The 13265-nt window shown below is 39.7% G+C and overlaps 1 protein-coding gene across 2 annotated transcripts in view; it reads left to right on the plus strand.

Moving 5' to 3' along the window:
* The window catches only part of LOC112215689 (anion exchange protein 2), a 106028-nt gene that overhangs the window by 4512 nt on the left and 88251 nt on the right, over positions 1 to 13265 (plus strand). Inside the window, exon 1 of one of the 2 annotated variants that reach the window (XM_042299171.1) lies at positions 12218 to 12312. The exons of the other annotated variant lie outside the window; for it this stretch is intronic. The gene's annotated coding sequence lies outside the window, so the exon portion shown is untranslated. Of the gene's footprint in view, positions 1 to 12217; positions 12313 to 13265 lie in introns of those variants that run through there. 2 annotated transcript variants of the gene reach the window in all.

Consider the following 13265-nt stretch of genomic DNA (forward strand, 5'->3'; position numbering starts at 1 on the left):
TCCATCTCATGGATTGTGGAGGCTATTGCTCTGGCCTATGACAGCAAAAGGCAGGAATGACCTAATGGTGTATTTGCCCGCACACTAGGGGTCTGGCGGCATCTTGGGTGTTGTTTTAAAGAGTTGTTTGTAGTAGAGGTCTTCACAGAACCACCTGTACCCGAGAGCCGGGTCCGGATCCAGAATTCTCAATAATGGTCTGGGTCTGATATGATTGTCACTGGTCTCAAGTATGTGTAATTTTAACTGACATATCTGGACAGAGACAGAGAGAGAGAGAGAATCATTTATTATTTTATGCTGCTCTTGCTTTTCACGGGAGTGGTCCGTGGCACGTGTAGCTTGTTGAGTCAAAGAGCCAATAGGCTACTACAGCCATAGAGCCTCGCTTTGTGTGTGGCAAAAGTTAGGGAATATCTAATCATTGGAAGATGGAATTTAAATTACGGAATTAAAAGTTAAAGGAGAAGGATAGGCTACAACGACCAAGAGACAACAGGTAGGCTGCTACTTAATATTCTGAATGGAGTTGTTTTTAGTTGTAACTGTAGGATTAGAAAGTGCATGCACTGTGCCTCAATTAGCCTAGCTAGCAAACGTTAGCTAGTGTATCTAGCTTCTCCTGGTTTGTTGCAGTCAAGACAGGTAATATGTAATTATATTTGGTGAAAGATAACCTAGCTATGGCAGCTATTAGTCTACAATAGTGCGTGTCGGCTTGGTTGGTTGCTGTCTCTTTCTCCTTCCTCCCCTTGTCACTCACTCACAGTATGGCTGCTCCTCGCCTGCTAGATGGGCACCTCTCTCCCTCCTGTCACGCTTTATCAGCTCCGGTTAATAAATTAACTTAAATGACTACTGCTTTCCTCATTCAGATCGGTCTGGATCCAGGGAGGTCTATATGGATCAGGTCTATTTCTCAGTTCGGAACGGGTCTTTTTAATTTATTTTATTCATTCATTCAGTCATCTCTCGTCTGTCTGGGTGGGAAAGCCCCATGTCCATTTTTTGAAACTGGTCCAACCTTTTGGACTCATGAAGACTGTTGGAGATATTTGTGCTGTGGTGAGCATCACCACACACTTTGAGGTTTTATTGCTTGGATGTCTCTGGCCCCAGTGTAGCTGGGACAGGAGAGGGTCATTAGGCAAACCCGGGTACCGCAGGTTGTCCTGTGGGGTTGGAACTCTGGGAGGTCTGAATCTGTGCCTTAAATTAATCACCTGTGGAAGGTGGGGCATGGTGTTAATGGGAACTAAGGAGACATCCTTCCTGCCATTAGCCTTTAGAATCTGGGGTGTGTAGTTTTGCTGCAAGAGTAATTTCCGAGTCATTATGGCAGTATGAGGCAATAACTGGTTTACAACAGAATGGACATGTTTCCACATAAATGAAAGAGCACTCCTCGTACCCTTGACCACACACCCCCACACACAGCCTCTGATTGTTCGATGGGTTTGCTTAGGGAACAGCAGTTATAGTCATAACTGTACATGATCCCATGTAGGTTTACGTCTGTCATCCATAGCTGCTGACACACTCACAACATTGCAGCTTCATGACAGTCTCCTGATCAAATGGGATTGGCATAGAGTAAGAGCCCTTTCTGATAGCGTTCCTATTAGCCCACAATATGTTGTCTTATATCAAATAACATTTCCTTTGAAAGACCCTGTCCTGCTAGTACACCAAGACAGTCGATCTACCGGCACACACACATCCATCCATAAACATGTCATAGTGGGGGCCCAATGTTGAATTCATTTAATCATGAGATATGGTTCTAGGCATGTACAGTCAAGTCAAATTATTGGCACCCTTGATAAAGATGAGCAAAAAATACTGTATAAAATAAATATCTATTTTATGCTCCTAATTTAAAAAAAAAATATATATATATATATATATTATTCCAATCTAATGGCTCAGAGAAAGATTGAGATAATAAATAAATACAAATTATTTACAAAGGGTCAATTATTGCCACCCCTGTTTTCAATACTTCAGCGCCCTCCCCTTGCGAGGTTCTTTTCTGCATATATCCTTCTTTCATCACCAAACCCACCACTGGTATATGGCCAAAGAGATCTATTTTCATGTCATCTGACCATGGCACCTATTCCAATCCATGTGCCAATGCTGTTTAGCAAACTCCAGGCGGTGCTATGGTCAGAAAAGTATGGTGATGGATCTTTGATGTTATGGGGTTATTTTGCTTCCACTGGTCCTTGGGCACTTGTTGTAATAGGTTTTTTTTTAATAGGTTTTTTTTTACACTTTTTTTTTTTAAATTGAAATGTACATTTTCTCCCATATTAAGAGATACAGTATAACAAAGGGGAAAAAAATGTTTTTGTTATTTTACGAACATAGACAGAAATTAAACACAAAAGCTCAGTTTAAATATAGGAATTAGGTCCAACACATGGGACGTACTCAGTTCTTTGGAAATAGTAGGGAGCTCAATCTTAGAAAAGAAGTCCTCTGTTAATTTGGGTGCGTCATTTGTCATTTCTGAGGCATACAGGTTTGCATAAAATGTCCTAAATGACTCATTTAGCAATTTTCACATAAATGGTTGCCATCAGAATCAGTAATAGTAGCAATTGACTGGGAGTCTGCTCTCAGGTATGCCAAATATTATCGCCATGTTCGTAAAGCTTTTGCCTGACAAATTTTATTTTCAGCGTCCTGTGTTAGGAGTCAAACGTTGGTCTAAGTACTGATATTTATTTTGATAGGGCATGCAGGAGTGGGAATTTAGTCCTTCTCATTAGTTGCCAATTCACCCTCTAACGTTTATTGCTTTTCACATTTTTTTCCCGCCTCTTAGTGGCTAAGTATGACATAATCAGACCCCTGGCATATGCTTTACAGAAGGAGCGAGGGGTTATGTGTTGATTGAGAGAAATCCTTGAAACTTTTTAAAGTTGAGTTTTATGTCCAGGATCACCTCCCCATGAACATATGACTATGCTTCCTATATTAGCAGATAAAACCAACTGAAAACATGTCCTGGGCATAAAAAAGTAATATTTTCTAGTCTGACATCTATGAGGTACAGAGAAAACGGTGAACTTTCTGTTTGAGGGATGAAAGGTACTCCAGACATCAGCATACCCCAGATGATCACAAATAGATTTAAGCAACCTAGCTTGAGGAGAGGGTGAAACTATGCTACAGGGAAACTTGTCAAATAAGGGTGTTCAACAAACAAGTAAAATCTACTTCAACCACTGCAGTGTCTGTGCTTTTAATTCTAACAAGTCTAGAAATACCTTTGTGAGGAAATCAGGGTGGTGAAAATGCCCTGCCCATGTAAAGTGCTTTTTAATTATAACAAAACAACCACATTTTATCTTTCACACAATTCAACACCTTAAGTGGTGGGTTTTTTTCTCAAGAATTGCCACACCTTTACTTCTGGGTGTAAATGACAGTCTTACCTGCCATTGCACTTTGACCAACCAATATGCAGACTGAATCCTACTGTAAAGACAGGGTGGTACCTTTCCCCATGGGTTGAACTCTCCTCATTCTCACTGAGCCTAAACAAACTATATGAACCCAAACTATACTACACCTGAAAAATAGACATGTAAAGTTCCAAAAGGGGGTTTCCCCACTAGTTAACATGCAGGCAATTTCAACTCTCCAATGTAGACTCTTAAGTCTGCATAACCACTCTATAGATGAATCATTTATACCTATGAAAATTAATTAAGGAGATTGAGGCTCATCCACCTAAGACCAAGTGTGGGCACCAATATAGATTCACACAGATCTCAGTCTGCGCTATGGTAGCAGTTATTGTAGTGAAAAACTATATATATATATCTCTATATCACTTAGGTTGGAGTCATTAACTCGTTTTCCAACCACTCAACAAATACTTAGTGTATGTATGTATATATAATCTGTCTAAACAATTGCTGGAAAAATTACTTGTGTCATGCACAAAGTAGATGTCCTAACCGACTTGCCAAAACTATAGTTTAACAAGAAATTTGTGGAGTGATTGAAAAACTAGTTTTAATGACTCCAACATAAGTGTATGTAAACTTCCGACTTCAACTGTATATCTTAAAGTGTAACTTTAATCGGACTTGAGATGACCAAAAAACGTTGAGGTTTATCGCAGAGGCCCAATCGATTCTGATGCCTGACGTATTGCCACGTGATAGGCCTAAACATTTTTTTTAAATGTCTGACATTCTAGTGTAGGCGCTAGGCAGCTAATTTAGGATCTGAACAATCTAATTGTTGTTTGCATTTGTTTAAATCTTCAGAGTTATGCAAAAGTATTAAGGCCTGCCTAAAAGGCATTTGACCTTTTTTTTTTAAAAAGATGATAGTTTTCCTCTCACCTACCCACCCCACCCACTAGCACGTACTCTAGCACGTACTCTGTCATATTTGATTCACAGTCCAGCTGAGAAAGTCTACTCCAGGCGTCGGAAACGGAACGTTTGATTTTAAGAAAAAGTATGTCTGTTTTTGGAGCTGGAAAATCATTGGCTGAATGGTCGTCATCCACTGATCCAAGAACACACCAGGATGCTGTAGGAACATATCTCTCTGCGGTCGTGATCTCAGAGCTGTGGTTTGTTTTTCTCTGGCTTCACTGGAGGAAATCAAGCAGCTCCATTTGTGAAATGATCAGTTAAGACTGGACTTTGTAACAATGTAAATGCACCACTAACTGGGCTTAGTGGAGCACTTCACATAGGCTATGTTATTGTGTATTGCTTCATCATCCAGAAGGAAAGGCGGGAGTACACCTCCCTCCTGCTTTCTTATTACAAGTTCTTGTCACTATTTGTATATTTTCCTTTCAGCTTTCCTTCACAAATGAATTGGCTCAGTACTTTATCTGTAAAGATAAACACATCTCTTTTCTTCTCCAAAGGGTTTGAGAAACCATTTTAAAAAAGGTGTATCATATCCATAACAAATGTGATATCAATGCTGTTTTTCATTTCTAATCACTCAGAATAGCTGAAACTGCTCTCTACTCAGCAGGCATCAAATTAGCAGTGTTACAATTACTTTGGCTTAACTCTTTGGATAGCCTACTCTTTGGCCAACAGTCATTGCTTTAAACCCCATTGGGGCTTCTAATTATATACCTAACCACATACTGTTTGGCACCCTTACTACTTTCCCCCGAGTCAATACATTTTTAGAAAGACCATTGGCAGCGATTGCTGTCTTTTTTGGGTATGTCATATAAGTGCTTTGCACACCTGTATTGTGCAATATTTGCCCATTATTCTTAACTTATTCAAGTTCTGTCAAGGTGTTGTGAATCATGGCTAGACAGCAATTTATTTGATTTTTTTACTAGTAGTGATTATCTAGCTTGTCCTGCGTTGCATATAATCGATGCGGTGCCTGTTAATTGATCATTTATCGTTCGTCCAAGATGGCGTAGCAGTAAGTCGTCCTGTCTCGTCGTGTCCCTTGTATATATCGTTTCTTTTTCGTTTTTTACATATTTCTCTTCGCATATCTCTTTAAAAACATTTTGCTAAACCTAAGCTTCCAAATACTCTCCTGCAACCCGCCTCACCCAATGTAGCGATTTTTCCTAAAGTATTTATATTTACTTATTTATATTTACCACCAGCTATGCTAGCGGTCTTCAGCTAACCGGTCATCAGCTAAGCTAACCTTTAGCTCGGAAAGCTCTCGCCAGTTCGAACAACGCGACTCTAACCAGAGCATAACGGACCTATTTATTTTTCATCCCCGGATTCCCACCGCAAACGGAACATTTTTCAGCTGGATCTTCACAACTAGCTATCTAGCTAAACCGCAACCCCGGATGATTTCTCCTGGCTAGCGTTTCCACCCACTTAGCGTGAAGCTAGCCCGGCCAGCGCACCTGTGCTACCTCCGTAGCATACTCCTGGGCTACAATACCCGGGCCCACGACCGGTCTATCGATGTCACCGCATGAAGAGGAATAAACAGTCTCACCCCATCGCGACGTCCCCCAAAGGCTAACTCTCTAGCCCTCGCTATCTCCCTGCTTGCTAAACTCGGCCTGCTAACTGCTAGCTTGTCGAGCCCCGGTCCGCTAACTGCTACCTTGTTTAGCCTGGGCCTACGAACTGTTAGCTTGTTAGCACAGGCCTGCTAACCGTCTGAATCGCCGCGTCCCAAACACTCACCGGACCCATATTTACTTTCTATCTCTTCTTGATTTTTAATCTGTTTATACCTTTCCGGAAACCTGCCTCACCCAATGTGATACGGAATCGCTATTATTTTTAATTTTTAGAACACACTCAAGAACCTCCAGAAGCTAACTAGCTACAAGCTATTTAGTCATTGTTAACTTTTTTTTCAACCTGGATAACACTCGCCAGTCCAGCTTCCCTGCCCCATCCACCGCTGCCCCCTGGACACTGATCTCTTGGCTACATAGCTGATGCACTCTGGACTGTCCATTAATCACAGTACTCCATTCTGCTTGTTTATGTTTTATCTGTCGGCCCCGTTGCCTAGTCAACGCCATTTTACCTGCTGTTGTTGTGCTAGCTGATTAGCTGTTGTCTCACCTACTGTTTTAGCTAGCTTTCCCAATTCAACACCTGTGATTACTGTATGCCTCGCTGTATGTCTCTCTCAAATGTCAATATGCCTTGTATACTGTTGCTCAAATGGGTGATTTAACAAGCGTATTTGCAAAAAAAGCACTTTTGTTGCACCAATGTGTACCTAACCATAAACATCAACGCCTTAAAATCAGTACACAAGTATATATTTTTAAACCTGCATATTTAGTTAATATTGCCTGGTAACATTATTTTGACTAGGGAAATTGTCACTTCTCTTGCTTTCTGTGCAACAGAGTCAGGGTATATGCAGCAGTTTGGGCCGCCTGGCTCGTTGCGAAATGTGTGAAGACCATTTCTTCCCAACAAAGACAGCCAACTTCGCCAAACGGGGGATGATTTAACAAAAGCGCATTTGCGAAAAATGCACAACCGTTGCACGAATGTACCTAACCATAAACATCAGTGCCTTTCTTAAAATCAATACACAGAAGTACATATTTTTTAAACCTGCATATTTAGTTAAAAGAAATTCATGTTAGCAGGCAATATTAACTAGGCAAATTGTGTCACTTCTTGAGTTCATTGCACGCAGAGTCAGGGTATATGCAACAGTTTGGGCCGCCTGGTTCGTTGCGTACTGATTTGCCAGAATTTTACATAATTATGACAACATTGAAGGTTGTGCAATGTAGCAGCAATATTTAGAGTTATGGATGCCACCCGTTAGATAAAATACGTAACGGTTCCGTATTTCACTGAAAGAATAAAAGTTTTGTTTTCGAAATGATAGTTTCCGGATTTGATCATATTAATAACCTAAGGCTCGTATTTCTGTGTTATTCTAATTAAGTCTATGATTTGATAGAGCAGTCTGACTGAGCGATGGTAGGCACCAGCAGGCTCGTAAGCATTCATTCAAACAGCACTTTCCTGCGTTTGCCTGCAGCTCTTTGCAATGCTTCAAGCACAGTGCTGTTTATGACTTCAAGCCGATCAACTCCCGAGATTAGGCTGGCAATACTGAAGTACCTATTAGAACATCCAATAGTCAAAGGTATAAGATATACAAATGGTATAGAGAGAAATAGTCCTATAATAATTATAACCTAAAACTTCTTACTTGGGAATATTGAAGACTCATGTTAAAAGGAACCACCAGCTTTCATATGTTCTGAACAAGGAACTTTAACGTTAGCTTTTTTACATGGCACATATTACACTTATACTTTATTCTCCGACACTGTTTTTGCATTATTTAAACCAAATAGAACATGTTTCATTATTTATTTGAGACTACATTGATTTTGATTATATTGTATTATATTAAGTTAAACTAATTGTGTTTGTTCATTCAGTATTGTTGTAATTGTCATTATTACAAATATCTATAGATATATTGTTAAATTGTCATTTAAATCAAGTACTTTTCTGCATATCTAAGCAAACCCTTGAGGTGTTTGTATCCTCCTGACTGGTGGTTCTTTAAAAAGTTTTTAAGAAACCAAATATGCTTTTCTGCATCTCTGCGGGTGAAATATTGAAAGGAATGTTGTCTTATTCAGTACATTTAGTAATTGCTTGCTTTTCTAAAGTTTGGCAATGCCAAGATCGATAAGACAAGCTACTCTAACTTGATTGATAGCTTGAACTGGCTTTGTATCTAGTTTTATGAGGTTGTAAGATGGGTTCCCAATCTAGCTGGTTAGCTAAAGCCAACTTCCTAAAATTGCTAGGTGGCTAGTATTACGGAGGGGGAAAAAAATTGTTTGATTTATTCATCAAGAAGGAATCAATTGGCTACATAGCTTGATCAGATTCATTTACAAACATACCTATTGCCTGTCACTGGCAGCTAAAATCAAATCAACCGCAGTGTGTCACTCTCTCCTCCCCTGACGATACTGCATCCACTAGAGTATCTAGCATCCTGCCTAGGCATCTCTTATGCTCTATGCACCTTGGAAGGAACCAGTCAGTGTGCCCCCTCAGCAAAAGACCGATGATGGATTTTTTTGTTGTTTGTAAGTAATTATGATAAAACATGGGCTTAATTGTTTAGTAATTAATTGAACATCTGAAAAATGTAAAAACAGGACAAATCTGAGGGGGCAGTGCCTGTGGGCATGACAACACTGCACTACGCTAGGGTTAAGTGGATATACTGAATGACATAGCAAGGAGTCATCCACACTGACATTTGTATAGCGGTATGGTCTGTATTCAGGACTAAACATTGGTATGCAACAGCTGCTGTAGCACTGACCAGAGCTTGAACCATACAAATGCAAATTGATCATGATCTGAGAGATTAGGCTTCATAGTGGTCATTGCTGATGTGTGTAATGGCCAGAAGAGAACATGATCGTTCGTGTACAACGATTACTAGTACCTAAACCATGTAGGCCTTGTCGTGTCTTTGGCTATGCCGGATTAAGTGATATGACATGCTATTCTATAAAATAATTTCTCCGTAATTACTATTACCTGATTGAGCTAATCATGTAAATGTAATTAACTGGAGTCGGGCACCACAAATTCATATTTATAGAGCTGTTATCTTCCGAATAAACTCTTAAAGACCTAGTAATATTTTACATCAATAGCAGTCCATATCAATCGTATCAGTCTCATCTGAAAGTTGTAAATACTTAGTTATCTGCACGAACCCTGGCTAACAATTTGAATCAGCAATACAAAATTGGGTTTAATTATTTATTTACTAAATACCTAACTGTTGGGAAAATTATGATTTGAATGACTGAACAAATCATTTTAAATGGAACTGTAACTAAGTAAAACTTATACTCTGTTTTATTATATCTGATTAACAATATGAGTTCATAAGAAGGGATTGTGTGTCACGGACAAGGAGTAATTAAAGTTAATGAACACCATTCCAACTAGGAAGAAACAAATGGGTTGGACTGTGTAAACAAATAAGGTCGTTAACCTAACGTTGAACCTACAGAAACTTAGCTCTGGGGTTTTTAGATAAGGCAGTGAGTGCATTCCTAAGTTTTCTGTTAATAAGAACTGTCAGCTCAGTGGTGATCGATAATGTTGAGGGGTCAAAAGTTATCTAGGAGTGTGTTAGTAAGTTAGAATGAACTTTTCACCTCACTTTGTCCCAGGCGAGAGGAGGGGATTCTGTTAAAGCAATGAAATGACGTCATGATCTGTATATAAACTGTTGCTCGTGATTAAGTGGGAGCGCGCTCCGAGAATAAATTCTGTTACCTATTATTGAAAGACTGGTCTGCGTCTATTTTATGCAAACAAGAATCTTAGAAATTCTCATAAAATAGATGAAGGGTTTTCAATTGATGAAAGCACATTGGCATAATTAAATTACATTAACACTAACTAATCACACAGAATTACACATAATTAAATCATAACTTGATTACAAATTACGTCATAAAGGCAAACTTCCCTAGCGGGCGGAACAGATATGACAGCTTGTTACACAAAAGAAAAGGAGCTGGGTTGAGTGAAGGAGCGGGAAGACTGAGGAACAAAGGCGAAGCTGTGCTATTGTAAATACAGTATCTTATGCATTCTAAATTACCGCCCATTTGGAAAAGGAAAATGCAATAAATATTTACTCTGAGCTGCGCTTCGGTAGGTTGGTGGTAGATGGAAGGCCGTGTTGCACAACCGAGTCCTTTGAAGAATGTCTCTTGTGGTCAATTGAATACGTTGTAGTAATGTCGTTGTGTGGTAGATGGGATACTCTGTCTGTTCCTTCCTAACCTGCGGTTGCTAACTCAACGGCTAGGAGGTATCACTTCTGTAGTGAGTAAGAGTTCAAAGTTCATACCATTCGCAACCAAAGCTCACGCTGATGTTGGCTTCGTTCTGTAGTTATTATCTGAACCATTCTGACATAGGACCGTCGTCCTATATCCACTGAACAGGAAGTTCTATTGTCGTCAAGGCTTTATATAGGAAGGGAGAAAAGGGGTGTGTTTCATAGTTTACAACCTCTCTCTTCACGTGGGCGGGCCAATGAGTGAGCAGCCCTATCTTATGAAATTCCACATCTCACATTTTTTAAGCTAAAATCACAAATAATTTCATATTCATACATTTAAATTGAACAACAATTGCATTTGAATCCGATAACTCTGATGTGTAGACTTTCCACTGTAGAGTTTGTCATCTTATCATTGATGAGAATGTCTCAGATGACAACCGAACTGACATCATATTCATTAAGTACCACCGCATATGTTCAATTGTTCGGATTACCAGAATATAGTTAATTTCCCCCCACCTACTGATGTTCCCAGAATCTCTATGTTAACCAAGGGTTTTGCAAATGTAACCTCAGTCGGGTAGAGAGAGGAAAAAGGGTGGAAGAGGTATGACTGTCATAAACCTACCCCCCCAGGCCAACGTCATGACAGCCTTAACTGGGGATTTGGGAATTTTTCTTTGGTGTTTATAAAAAATATATATATTTTTAAAAACAACAACATAGATTTGCCATGCTTTTGATCTGGATCAAGAGTTAATTCCTTACCTTTTTATACCAAAGACTTAAAGCTTTCTATTCAGACTGATGCCAAGTGTATAGCTTTTGTATTAGTCTTACAATTTGTAGTCCAACAAATATAAATACAACTTCAATGTTAGATTATAAAAGTATATTTTGCAAGGAATGGTACCAGCTGTGACCTCTTAGTCTAGGGCTGGGTGATATGGCCAAAATATCGTATCACAACATTTTTCACAAAATATTTGACAGTTTTGAATAATACTCGTTTTTAATTATTCAGGACCCTAGTGTGGCAACATACATTTTAAGTGATTTTCAGTGGGGCATTCGCCATTCTGATTTGTTTTATACTGTTCAATCCAACTTCAACCCCCCAAATAATTAAGCATTTAAATAAATGTCTGCATTTTCTGCACTTTTGTTATCATTTCAACACTTTCGGGTAGGACTGCCTGATGTCTTATATGGCATAGAGTTGTTGATTGGTGAACTGTTTTAAATCATGGGAATATAATGATTATTGTAATTCAATAGTTGATATAGTCGGCTGCACTTTGAATACATTGTTTGACATCACAAGAACAGGAAGCCAGGGAGAAATTGGGAAAGGGTGGGAACTCGAAGTGTTAGTCAGTGTTTCCTTGGGGACCGTATATGATGTTATATTTAGCTAGCTAGCATATTCTAGCTAGCTAGCATATTCATGTTTTGCTTTTTCCTCTCTGATTTAGAAGATACCATTGCACAAACATACCAGTGCTGGTGTAAGCCTAGATCAGTATCAGGCTGTATTTTAGCTAGCTACATTTGTGCTGATTCTGATTTTACAGCTACCTAGTGATTTTAGCATTAGTGGCTAACAATGTATTTTAGCCACAACTTGCTAAGAAAAGACAAACTAGCTGGTTGCAGACAAAATAAAAGTGTAATTAGTTTTTAAACAACTAATTGACCAATGTCGATTCAACTACTTGTATTCAATTTTTTCCTGTGCGCTCAGTTTCTCTAGAGTTGAATCAGATCAAGCACAAACTGTGCGATGAAGTTTCCAACAGGCCAATATTCTATGTAGTTTAGCACAGAAAATGGGGTAATTAACTACAATAACCATTGTCCATTGCGTGCCTATTTATTCGGTCTGTGTTTCTTTTACACCTACTAGGTTAGGTTAGTGTGGGGCAGACAGAGGGAGAGAAGAGACCGAAGACTGCTCGATTGAGAGGGATGGAGAGCAGTTGCTTCGAGGTATCTCTACATGAAAATACATGATCTAAGTGATTGATAGTTGTTATTCAGTATGAAGTATTAAGTCTTATTTACTTTGAATAACTACAAAAATAGTGATTTGTAAGGCTGCATTGGCAGCAGCTCTATAGAGATGACTTCAATTGAAATAATGGTAGTCAAATGAAACTAATGTAATCAGTGCATAAAATGAACTTTGTTTCACCAGCCACTGTGGCAAGTAGATTTAAAAATCTACAAGCCACTCAGATTTTTAACAGCCCCCCAAAACACTTGCTGCTAAAATAACACCCACAAAACACAAAAAAACATAAGCAAATGTATTACTAATAAGATGTAACTAATGTGGTACATTGAATAAAACATTTGTTGTAACCGGAGTCTTTTTTTTCTCCACAATGTCATGGTATCCAATTGTTTAGTAGCTACTATCTTGTCTCATCGCTACAACTCCCGTACGGGCTCGGGAGAGACGAAGGTTGAAAGTCACGCGTCCTCCAATACACAACCCAACCAAGCGAACATCCAACCCGGAAGCAAGCCGCACCAATGTGTCAGAGGAAGCACCTGGCAACCTTGGTTAGCGCGCACACCACAGGAGTCGCTGGTGCGCGACAAGGATATCTCTACCTGCCAAGCCCCCCGTAACCCGGACAACGCTAGGCCAATTGTGCATCGCCCCCACGGACCTCCCGGTCGCGGCCGGTTACGACAGAGCCTGGGCGCGAACCCAGAGTCGCTGGTGGCACAGCTGGCGCTGCAGTACAGCGCCCTTAACCACTGCGCCACCCGGGAGGCCGCAACCGGAGTCCTTTAACCAAATTATCACAGATGACAAATGTTCAACTGCGGTGGGAGGTTGCCATGGTAACGTGACTGGAGTCATGTTTGTGCCTGTGAGATTGAAGTAGCCAAGAAACACAAGGACTTCTGTGTGTTATGTATGTCTATAG

Source organism: Oncorhynchus tshawytscha, linkage group LG16 (genome assembly GCF_018296145.1).
Source record: "Oncorhynchus tshawytscha isolate Ot180627B linkage group LG16, Otsh_v2.0, whole genome shotgun sequence".
NCBI lineage: Eukaryota > Metazoa > Chordata > Actinopteri > Salmoniformes > Salmonidae > Oncorhynchus > Oncorhynchus tshawytscha.